A 10,568-nucleotide genomic window follows, 5' to 3' on the forward strand; every position below is an offset into this window, starting at 1 on the left:
TGTGATCTTCATTGTTTTTTTTTTTGTTGTTGTTCTTTTTCCTTTAAGGGAATTAGTTTATCTTCTCTATTATTTTTGGCACATTAAAACCAATGGGCTCTATTTAAAATCTTTATTTGTTAACATGTTGTCACAGTCCAAGTTAGCAGCTTCAGTAGAACTTGGAATACATTTAACAACCAACTAAATAAAAAAGATGGTAAAAATTAGGGGTAATAAAACTTGTTTTCACCTTATGCATATTTAAAAATGTCCTAATTCTCATTCCCACTGGCAGAGTTTTAATTGAATTGGGTGAATTTCCAAAGAGCGTCAAACACACTTAAATTGTGAAAATATATGGGCAGTCATTCCGAATTCAGCAAGCAGACCACTTAATGAAGCATTAATCATAAGGTCCTGAGAGTTCAGCGGTTATTTAGTAATATCTTACTGTCAAAAACCTAAAACATGCCTCACTGGATAAGTTTTCACAGAAAGGTAATGCAGGTAAGGTTTATATTCTTCTAAAAATGTTCCATTAAGTGCAAAATGAAATTCTCTTTTTGTGTCTTTGAAGTTTTGTGGGCTATGATCAAAGGCTGGGTTCTGAGCCTTTTTGCAGCCATCACGGAGAATCCTCTCGACTCTAAACATTTGTGTGTGTGTGTGTGTGTGTCTGTGTGTCTGTGTGTGTGTGTTTCAAATGCACCAATAAGAGAGAAACTTTCTGCTCTTGTGGAAATGTTATGGCCCTGGGCCATGCAAAAATTTATTTAACATCATTTAAAATAGAAACACACAGCTGTCAGTCTGAGAATGTAATTACTTTTCCTCTGTAGTGTTACAAGGTTTTCACCTGACCCCCGCAGTTGATTGTATTGTATTCTATAAAAATTCAATAAAAACTGGCATGTGGGGTGTAATAACCCACCAAGCTCAAGCTGAAATCACAGTTTTAAACCCAATTCATTTTCAACCCTAGACTGAATAGCATTGGATGTTTTTTTTGTTTTTTTTTTTCGTATTTTGTTTGAGAGCATCAAGGCAAACAAATGAGGCGGAATCCATCCCGAGGGCCACACCATTGGAGAACGCTAAATCCTTGTTGTCTTAATTAAAACTCTGCGAACAGACGCAAATCTTCATGGCCCCCACAGCCCGTGAATAAAACACCACTGGGGAAAATAGTTTTCAAGCTAATAATTATGTTGATTGTGCTTTTCAAAGTCTACAACCCTTTCTGGGAGCGCGAAGCAAAATGGGTGATTACAACTTAATTCAGGGAAAAGACCAACGCTTAATGGATTTGTCAGTTACTTATGAATTAGAGATCAATAAAGCGATAGTCATATATCTAGAGGAAAAAAAAGGAGATGAGGGCAAATGGAGACGTTGTCCATGATGGATGTCAGTTTTCCCAACATCCTCCCCGCACCCACCTCTTCAGTGAGGTCCAGAGGCTGGTTCAGGTCACAGCTGGGTCCAAAAAATGAAACTAAGAGAGCTGTGAAGGTAAAAGCTGATCTTGCACTGTGCTAGCAGGGTACACCTGATAATATGAGCGTCTAATCTTTCATTTCTGAGTAAAAAATAAGGGAGGTTTTCTTTTCTCGAAACAACAGAACAAGCCTCCCTGCCGTCTGCCCAATCATGGCATCTTTCTAAAATTTAATGGCTATTTCTGAAAAGGATGATTCTATGTATTAAATCTAATTTGTTTTAAGGTTGGATTTTTTTATTCTGTATCAGAGATTTTCATAAGACTGAACTGCCTAAGTCAGCTTGCATGCCTCTGTACTTAAACCTTGCCCAGATGAGGTCTGCCAACACAGCAAATCACTCCCTTCTTAGCTCGACTTTAGTGGCCCCCGTGTTGCACTTTCTGATTTATTTTAAAATGTTTTTGATCGTTTTTAAGCGGGTTTGGACAACTGCCCAGCCAAAGCTCTCAGGGGAGAACTCATTCAGTCATCTTGCATTTAAGACTCAACAATAACCCTTGCCCTACGGCTGATGATAGCTGAAAGCATTTTACTGCAGATGGAGATCATGGGGGTGCTGATCTTGAAGTGAAAACTTCAGCGTGAGTTTGTTTTATATCTCCTCTGCTTTCCATTGTGCTTTATATACAAATTATATTATAAAGTTTGAGTGTAATCTTTTAAAGAAATCTAACAGGCCATTACACAAAAGTCAGATTATAGGAAGATGATTATTTATCTTCAGAAATCAGTAATTGTACATTGATTGTCACTTGGATTTGTTTAACCAGTGCCTTGCAAATTTATTATTAGCCCATTAACGTTTTCACGTTTTGTCATGTTGAGCATATTGTAGAGTTTAAAGCAGTGCATACTTATCAAGTGGTAGGAAAGAGATCCATGGTTCCAAAATGTAATTGTGAATGTAAAACTAAAACTATCTTCGCTGTCTTTCACTCTAAGTACAGCTGTAACTTCAGAAAGGGTGTGTCTCTACCAAGTCAATCCAGAGATTTAATATTTGTTGCCCATTCTTTGTAAGAAAGCTCAGGCTTGGTGCGAGAAGGTCACATCTGTGAAAATCTGTTTTTAAGTCTTGCCACATATTCTTAATTGAATTTAGGAATGGTATTTCAACTCAATATCCTTTGATCTAAACCTATACGTAAGCTCTGGCTTTATGCTTCTCAGGTCATTGTCCTGTTGGAGTTTAAACCTCCGCCCACACTCAAAGATTTCTGCAGCTTCTAACGGTTTTTCTTTGAGGATCGCTGCGTATTTAGTCACATCCGTTTCCTTGCCTGGTCTTCATGATGTTGTCTGTTTACTAAAGGTCCCTGATAGACCTACAGAGCAATGAAACTTGAATAGCATGTCATTAATTGCAAAAAAAAGGCAAGTTAAGTTTACTTAGTAGTTGAGTCGTAGTCAACTTGTTTATGAATAACAAAGTGATGGGAGCTGATTACCAGTAGGTGTTACACTGAATCTGTGGCTTGGGAGCTGGAATAGAGCGCAGACATGATCTTAGAAGTGGCATAATAAATTGAAGGATTTAATAATCCCAGAAAACAAAATTAGCTACCTTTACATGGAAAGATTCATGGGAATAAAGGGCTAATCGGAATAAAAATGGGTTATGTAAACATGGCAATCGGATTATTGTGATCAGATTAAGCTCAATTGGAATCAAATTGTAATCTGATCGTGAAATTTTGTGGACATAAACTTAGCTGCTTACAGCACGAGGAGATCAGGAAATTGAACATCGGCGGAGCAACAGGCAGAACAATGTGCAACACTCGCGGGCTTGGCAACAGGAGGATTCGACGAGGAACAGTGATCAACACTGTGCTGGGGAGGTGTAAAGAGTGATTAGAGTTCTCATCGAGAAATCAGAGGACAGTTAGGAGTAGCTAAGGCAGAGGGTGAATGGAGAAGGAGACTAATTAACACAGAGGAACAGAAATAAGACATAAGGAAACACTTAATCAAGGAGAAAAGACAAATAAACTAGGGAAATAAACTAGAATAGACCAGAAAGAGAACACAGGAATACACTAAGAAACTTGGCACAAAATAAACCACAGGAAGATGAAGCGAAAACAAACACAAGACCAAAGCCTAACACATTAATCTGCATTAATCTGTAAAGAGTTTTTGGAAACGTGAATAAATCTCAATCAACTTCACAATAAGGTTTTACCCTGTCTCTAATTGTAATGTTGTGCATCCATTGCTTCAGTAGTTTTATTAACTCACTTTGTTAACTTGATCTCCTAAAATCTAATTTTATCACCTTTTTCTTTCTTGTGGAAGGAGTAAACAAATAATGCACATGAACTTTGAATAAACTGAGATCCTAAAGCTCAGCAAAGTCTTGAACACTGGAAACAGTGCTTGCCTACAATGCCCCCTCATCTTCATACATCAACCTCACTAAACAGTATCTCCAGCTCGCAAGTTAGTTTTTAAATCTCAGGTTGGCTTGTGAGAACTTTTGGTGACACTTAATTCGTCTTACTATAAATATTAATGCTGTAAACTTCTGTTTTGATGCCCCCTGTCCACAAGGTGAAAAGCTTTGCTGAGGAAACCGGCGTCTTGGCATTCACATGCATTATTTCCTAATGCTTTATGCGTACTTGAGCTATTTTGTAGACCAGTCACAGACCCTCCCGCCATACAACAAGAGCACTCTACACATGCAACCCTCACGGAAAGGACAGCAGCGGTCCTTGAAAGTCCAGTGCTTAATCTAACTGAGAATTTAAAGTAGGACAGGAAAATATATGTTCATACTTTCCACCTGGTCTGCCTTAGTTTAACTGTTTGGAAAAGAAATGTCAGTCACTGAATATGCATATATCTCAAAAATCTTGCAATTGTAATTGCAGAAATATGTGGCTCACAAAGCTATTAACTCGTGGAGACTAAAGACAATGGCACACCACCCATTTCATGTTTGTTTTTGGAAAGTCATTTGAAAACATATATATGTTGTAATTTCACAGTTGCACACTTCTCTTTGACATACGGATTGTGGCAATGATGTGACCAAATGTACAAAAATTCAGGCGGTAGAAATACGTATGCATGGCACCCGATACGGTGTTTGGTCACAATGTTTGGTTTGTTGATGTATTCGATCATTAGCAAGTTTAATAAATGACCCTATGTGGTTGAAATCTATGTGAGAGTTTTGATAGTTAGTTTTGCATTGTAAAAAGAATATGTATAGATGCAAATCAAACAAAATGAATACAATTTCTTAATTTTAGGCAAAAAGAGATTGATTTTAACATGATCTTGCTTACTCTGGTGTTGTGGGAGAAGCCCAAATTGCAAAATGGCAACAACTCCTATTGGTTAGAATAATCTGCTCCTGTTGACATCAAAAATGCCAACGGCTGAGTAAACGCCCCTAAACCCAGCTGGTGTTGAAGAGGCTCTTAATCGCCTTCACTCACAAAATTACAGAGACATACGTTTACAGAGACCTGGTAGTTTATAATGCAATCTTCAAACACCTCGCTGTACTATAATTTCCACACATTTACCTGTTGAATTTAAAAATAAAGAAGATCAAAAACTTATGCTAAGTGTGTTTTCTTCTCCTTACCGCAGTAGAGCTTGAATATTGTTGCTTAGTTGTAACTAACTTGGGAAGAAAGCATCTGCTAAATGAGCAAATGCAAATTTAATGTCGAAAAACCTTTTGGGACGTGCAGATGTCACATTGGGTTTTAAAACATACATGAGGATTTTATTTTCCTCCGAGACATTCACAGGCATCTCAGCACTGGTTGAATTATGTATTAATTTTTTTTTTTTTTCTTTGGCTGTTGGGTGACAAGTAATTATACTCTTCGGTAACATTCTCTGCCCCTACTTTGCAGAAAGACATTAGTCACTCTTATCTTCACACAAAAGCAGACTAAATACATGCACTTAGACACAAACACACACACACTCACAGAGACAAAGTGATGTTTCTAAAGCTTCCGAAGGCACTACCTTCACTGAGCCTTAATTGCTACTTTCCTAAACCTGAATCAAAACATTCATCCTCTATGCGGCATTCTCGCTACACAGCATTTGGTTTACATTCCAAGGACTTGCCCCTTGTTTTCGGAGTTCATGCATGCGATCACAAGAGATGGCATAAAGGCAGATTTATGTCCGTACAACATCACCAAAACAAGTAAACAGCAATCTTTGAGCCAACACATTCACATGCATTCTTCAGAGGAGACATACAACCCCCTCCACACTATCAACTGCTCTAATCGAGAGAAAGGAAAAAGCCTTAACAGAAGTTAATTTTTATTGCAGCAGCGTAGTCTCGTGCTGCAAAATTTAAGGAGTCCAACAATCCACATGAAGAAATGTTTGTTCATTACAAATGTCAAGCTTATTGGCACTGTTTTTAATCTCTCTAAATTAAATTCAAAGGGAGCTTTTTTAAATGTATGTTTTTATTCAAATTACTCAGATTGTCAAGAAACATTTCGTTAGTAAATAGTGTGTGCATTTTGATCTAATGTTCTCTGTCTTTTTTTTCTTAATAGTAGGTACACCTGGTCTGGCGTTCTGTTTAGTTAGTGACACCATACAAGGCGGGCAAATCATCCGCTATTACCCTCTCTAACATAGAAAGGATTCCTGGATCAATGAGTGCTTTTGTGTCTCAGCTCTGTCTTCTCTAACCCCCAGTGGGTCGAGGCAGATGAGCGTTCACACTGAGCCTGGTTCTGGTTCTGCTGGAGGTTCTCCTCCCTGTAAAAGGGGAGTTTTCCTCTCCACTGTCGCTTCATGCATGCTCCATATGAGGGATTGCTGCAAATCCATCAACAATGCAGACGACTGTCTACTGTTATTCCACGCTCTTTCAGGTGGACTTTCCTTAGATAGGAAACTTTTTGACAAATCTGTATGATTTGATTGAATATCACTTTGTAAAGTGCCTTCATATGACGCGTTGTGAATTGGCTCTATATAAATAAAATGTAATTTAATTGCATAGTTCTTTGCTCTGTGTGTTTCGGTCTTGCCCTGTGAGACTGGCAACTTTTGCATGGTGTTCCCTACCCCTTGCCAAATGACCACTAAGATAGGAACCAGCCTCCACCGTGACCCCGCATGGAAAAGCAGGTATAGATAATGGATGGATAGATAATTCCTAATACTCACTGGTATAGAGCTGAAGGAAACGGTAGCATCTTGGCGTCACCGAGTCTCTATTATATAGATCGGGTGCTATCTACCTGCTAAATGTTGTTTATGAGGAGTGCCAGTAAAAAGCAACCCCCGTCATACTCCTACATGCAAAAGTGTAATCTGTGCATTTGTGAAGAGCTTTTTGACCTTTACCTGGAATCATGTACCTTGGTCAGGTGTGACTAAGATGAATATATTAATTTTATTTTTTTTTGCCAACAAACACATAAGGATTTTACATGAAAAAAAGAATGAACATGTGGAAAAGTACCTCATGTCAACAACTAAATGTAAGGTCAAAGAGCCCTCTCCTGTATGCTCTTACACCGTAAAATGGTATACAAGACTAATTGCTGCCCCACTAAAAAAAAATGTTTTTTGCAAGGTGACAGAAAGGACTCCTAATATTAGTAAATATAAATCTTTCCTCATATGTGTTGATTTTTTTCCAACTCAATAACGTCCTCAAATCTTTGGTGCAATCTTTTGATGTGAGACTGTGCAACTGCAATAAAAGATATATTTATTCTAAGTCTTTATTGCACTTTCTTACCAGTGTTGCCAGTAAGTGTGGATGAGGCTTTGGGATGTCCTTTTTTCTCTCTCTCTCTCTCTCTCTCTCTCTTGGTATCAAAGAGCTTCTCTTTGTCCTCAGAAAATATTTAACCTCATTCAAGTTACGAGCAATAAAACACACATGCACACAGTCGTTAATCATCCTCCTTCTCCACACATGTAGGCATGCACATTTTCTCTCAATCACCTACAGTATTTCTCTGAAGCTAAGAGGTCACTGTCTGTGCGTGGTAGATAACAACGAGTTATGGTTTTACTCACACACTGACACACACACTTTTTGAAGCCCATTTCGGTGACTTTGTCTTTGATTGTCTGTGTACAAGTGTGTATGTAATCTGCTGATGTCAAGTGCTCATTTGAAAGGCCATAAAGATAGATATCTTCTTATTGCCTTCTTAATCACATAACCTTTAAAAAGTCCGTGAAATTGGATTTTATTTTCCAGGGCCTTGGAGATGGTGACAGTCAGTGCTGGGGCTATTTTCATAATGAGTATGTATTTCAAATCCTTGCAGTTTAAAATGCCTTGTTGTGTATATATATATATATATATATATATATATATATATATATATATATATATATATATATATATATATATATATATATATATATATATATATATATATATATATATTCTGTACTTGTCTATCTTCTTTGTTGCAAACATACAGCAAAAAGATAAGCCCCTGGTGCTGCTTTAAGAAATGTAGCCAATTTTATGTTGGAAAATGAGGTTATTGAAGGAAGAGCTGAAGTCTGAAACATGACTTTAACAGCTGGGTGAGTGGCTCAGAGAAACTTCATGAAGGTATGAAGGTGGTGTAAGATAAAGATAAAGGCTTGAGTTTGAATGGCAGTCTGAAGCACCAACATGCTGATGTCTGGCAGGAAATGTTTTAACAATCTTCCCTCTGTCTTGTCCTATTGATTTCTTTCTGAACTGAAACAACACTCACTTGATAAAAACATGTTATTAAAATGCCATCAAAATTGTGTTCCCTTCTGCTCTGTATTGTGAACCGGGTGGTTGAACTTACTGAAGTTACTAACTTTGTTAATAACTGCCATTGGCATTATTATTATTATTATTCATCCATAGCCAAACCAAGCTATTGTTGCACATCATTAATATCTGAGTTTCACTTATGTACTTTTGCTTATATTCAGATGTGAGTGAGAAAATGTTGTACTTTTTTATAGCTATATTTGAGATTTAAAAACACTGTACATGTATATTTTAAAGCATTGTTTATTCATAAAAACCTGAGGTGCTATATATTTTATGTTCAGAAATGGCCGTTTGTTAAATGTATATATTCTTTTGTAAAATAGTATATAATATAAACCTTCAGTTGCTATGTTTTCCGTGCACTAGATTTGCCTTTTGATTGCATTTTCCCTTTGAATGAGCCAAAGTTAATGTCTGTAATGCTTTCACTCGCCACCCACATGCCTTTCCTCTGTTTCCTCTGACAACTGCACCTAACCTTGTCCGTTCTGGCGAGGATACACTGGAGCGGTATTGACCTACTTCCTTTGTCACTTTGTGTAATTAAATAGGGGTTACGGTGGTGTATTAGAAAAAAAAGTCTTCAGTGAACTTTGGCTGATAATATTATTTTTTTAAAGACTCAATGACAAGAGTTTAACAACTTTGTTTGTCCCATCTTTTCTGGGGGGGTGGGGGGTTAGGTTAACATGTTTGACCTTGTTAATGGTGGCTCTTTTTCGACACTGAATTAGTAAGCACTCATCATGAACAATGTAAAGAGTTCTTTTTGAGGGTAGGTGTCTCATGAAACATAAATTTAGTGGATTTTAAAAACAACAAACAGCTGGAAGAGTTTGAAAGATTTTCTCACACCCACACATGGTAAACACTTAAATATAGACTGAAATAAAACATACAACATGAGTAGACTTTGATTATTTGTTGCCTGGCAAGCTACATCTCAGCCACATGATTTTCTTACCATGAATAAGCTTCAGGGAAATAGTTATGTGTCGAATTCAGAGTGCTTTTAAATTAGTTGGTTTGTTATGGGGGCTTCTGAGAAGATCCAGAAGTTTGACTTATCAAATCCAGAAAATTGTATACTTTTGATGAGCTTTTTGCATCTTTCTGCTGGACCAAAGAAGCAGGTTTTACAAGACAATGTAAGACAAAGATTCAGCTATTTACCACAATGACAAAATTACTGTTTTAAGGGGTCAGGTTAAGGCTTTCAAATGTAAGAACACTTGAGCAACTGTGCAGCAGGGTTGTGGCTGCATAATTTTTCTAGTCTGTGTTGCTGCCAGAGATACTTGTGCATTGCACAAGCTTGATGAAAAATCGAAAATGAGACAACCACCAAATTGTATCCACTCCTAGACAGGTAAAATCCATGTTCAAGTTCTAGGTTAAGCCTGACCTCAAAACTGATTATATTTTATGGGATCCATGCCAGGTAACCAAGCAATTTAAATTGACGCTACTGTTTCTTTGAATAAAACTGGTTAAATACACTGGCATGCAGTTAGATCTTGGCTCAGGTAGGAACTGGCAGAGAGGAAAAAGAAGCCAATGAGTATTTAAACTGGAGCACCGGAAGACTGGGCATTAAATCATACTTTGAGACTTGAGTGCATTCTGGACAAATTGTATATTAGTATGCAAGCAGTCATCAATCTCAACTATGTGACATTATTTAACTTTGTTAAATGGTCACAATTAATGAATTAACCAATATCAAAATTAATGTGTTTCCTAACTCCTCTCAACAACTACCGCTCCATTCACAGACTGGGAAATCAAAGAGAAAGGCAAGTTTTCATTTTTTTTTTTTTTTTTTTAATATGGCACCATTCATGCACCAGGAAATCCAAAGCGCTTTGCATTACACAGAAGGACATTTTAAACAGTAAAAATTACAAAGCCTTTCAGAAAGGGATGGATAAAATGTACAGCCAACAGAATATGCTGCAAAGCTCCATGTACAAATAAAATAACTCTTCGTCTTAACTGATGCTATCTACATGTTTGTTTCATGTTTCATTTCAACACATTTAAGAACGTTGCTGTTTGACCTCATTCTTGCGGCACAATGCATTGCTGGACCTGCAATTGACCAACTGCAGGAACAATAGCCCCATTTACACTACCCTTGTTAAACCGATTCATGCCGAGCTCGGTCCGAGCTTGGATCAATTAAACAAGCCGAGCGTGGTTTTGACGACCGTTTACACACCACGCTATCTCTGTTCCTTGGTTTCCTCGCCTCCTAGTGACGAGCTGCGGTACTACTGCCCTCTGGGATTGAA

Source organism: Fundulus heteroclitus, chromosome 10 (genome assembly GCF_011125445.2).
Source record: "Fundulus heteroclitus isolate FHET01 chromosome 10, MU-UCD_Fhet_4.1, whole genome shotgun sequence".
Classification (NCBI taxonomy): Eukaryota; Metazoa; Chordata; class Actinopteri; order Cyprinodontiformes; family Fundulidae; genus Fundulus; species Fundulus heteroclitus.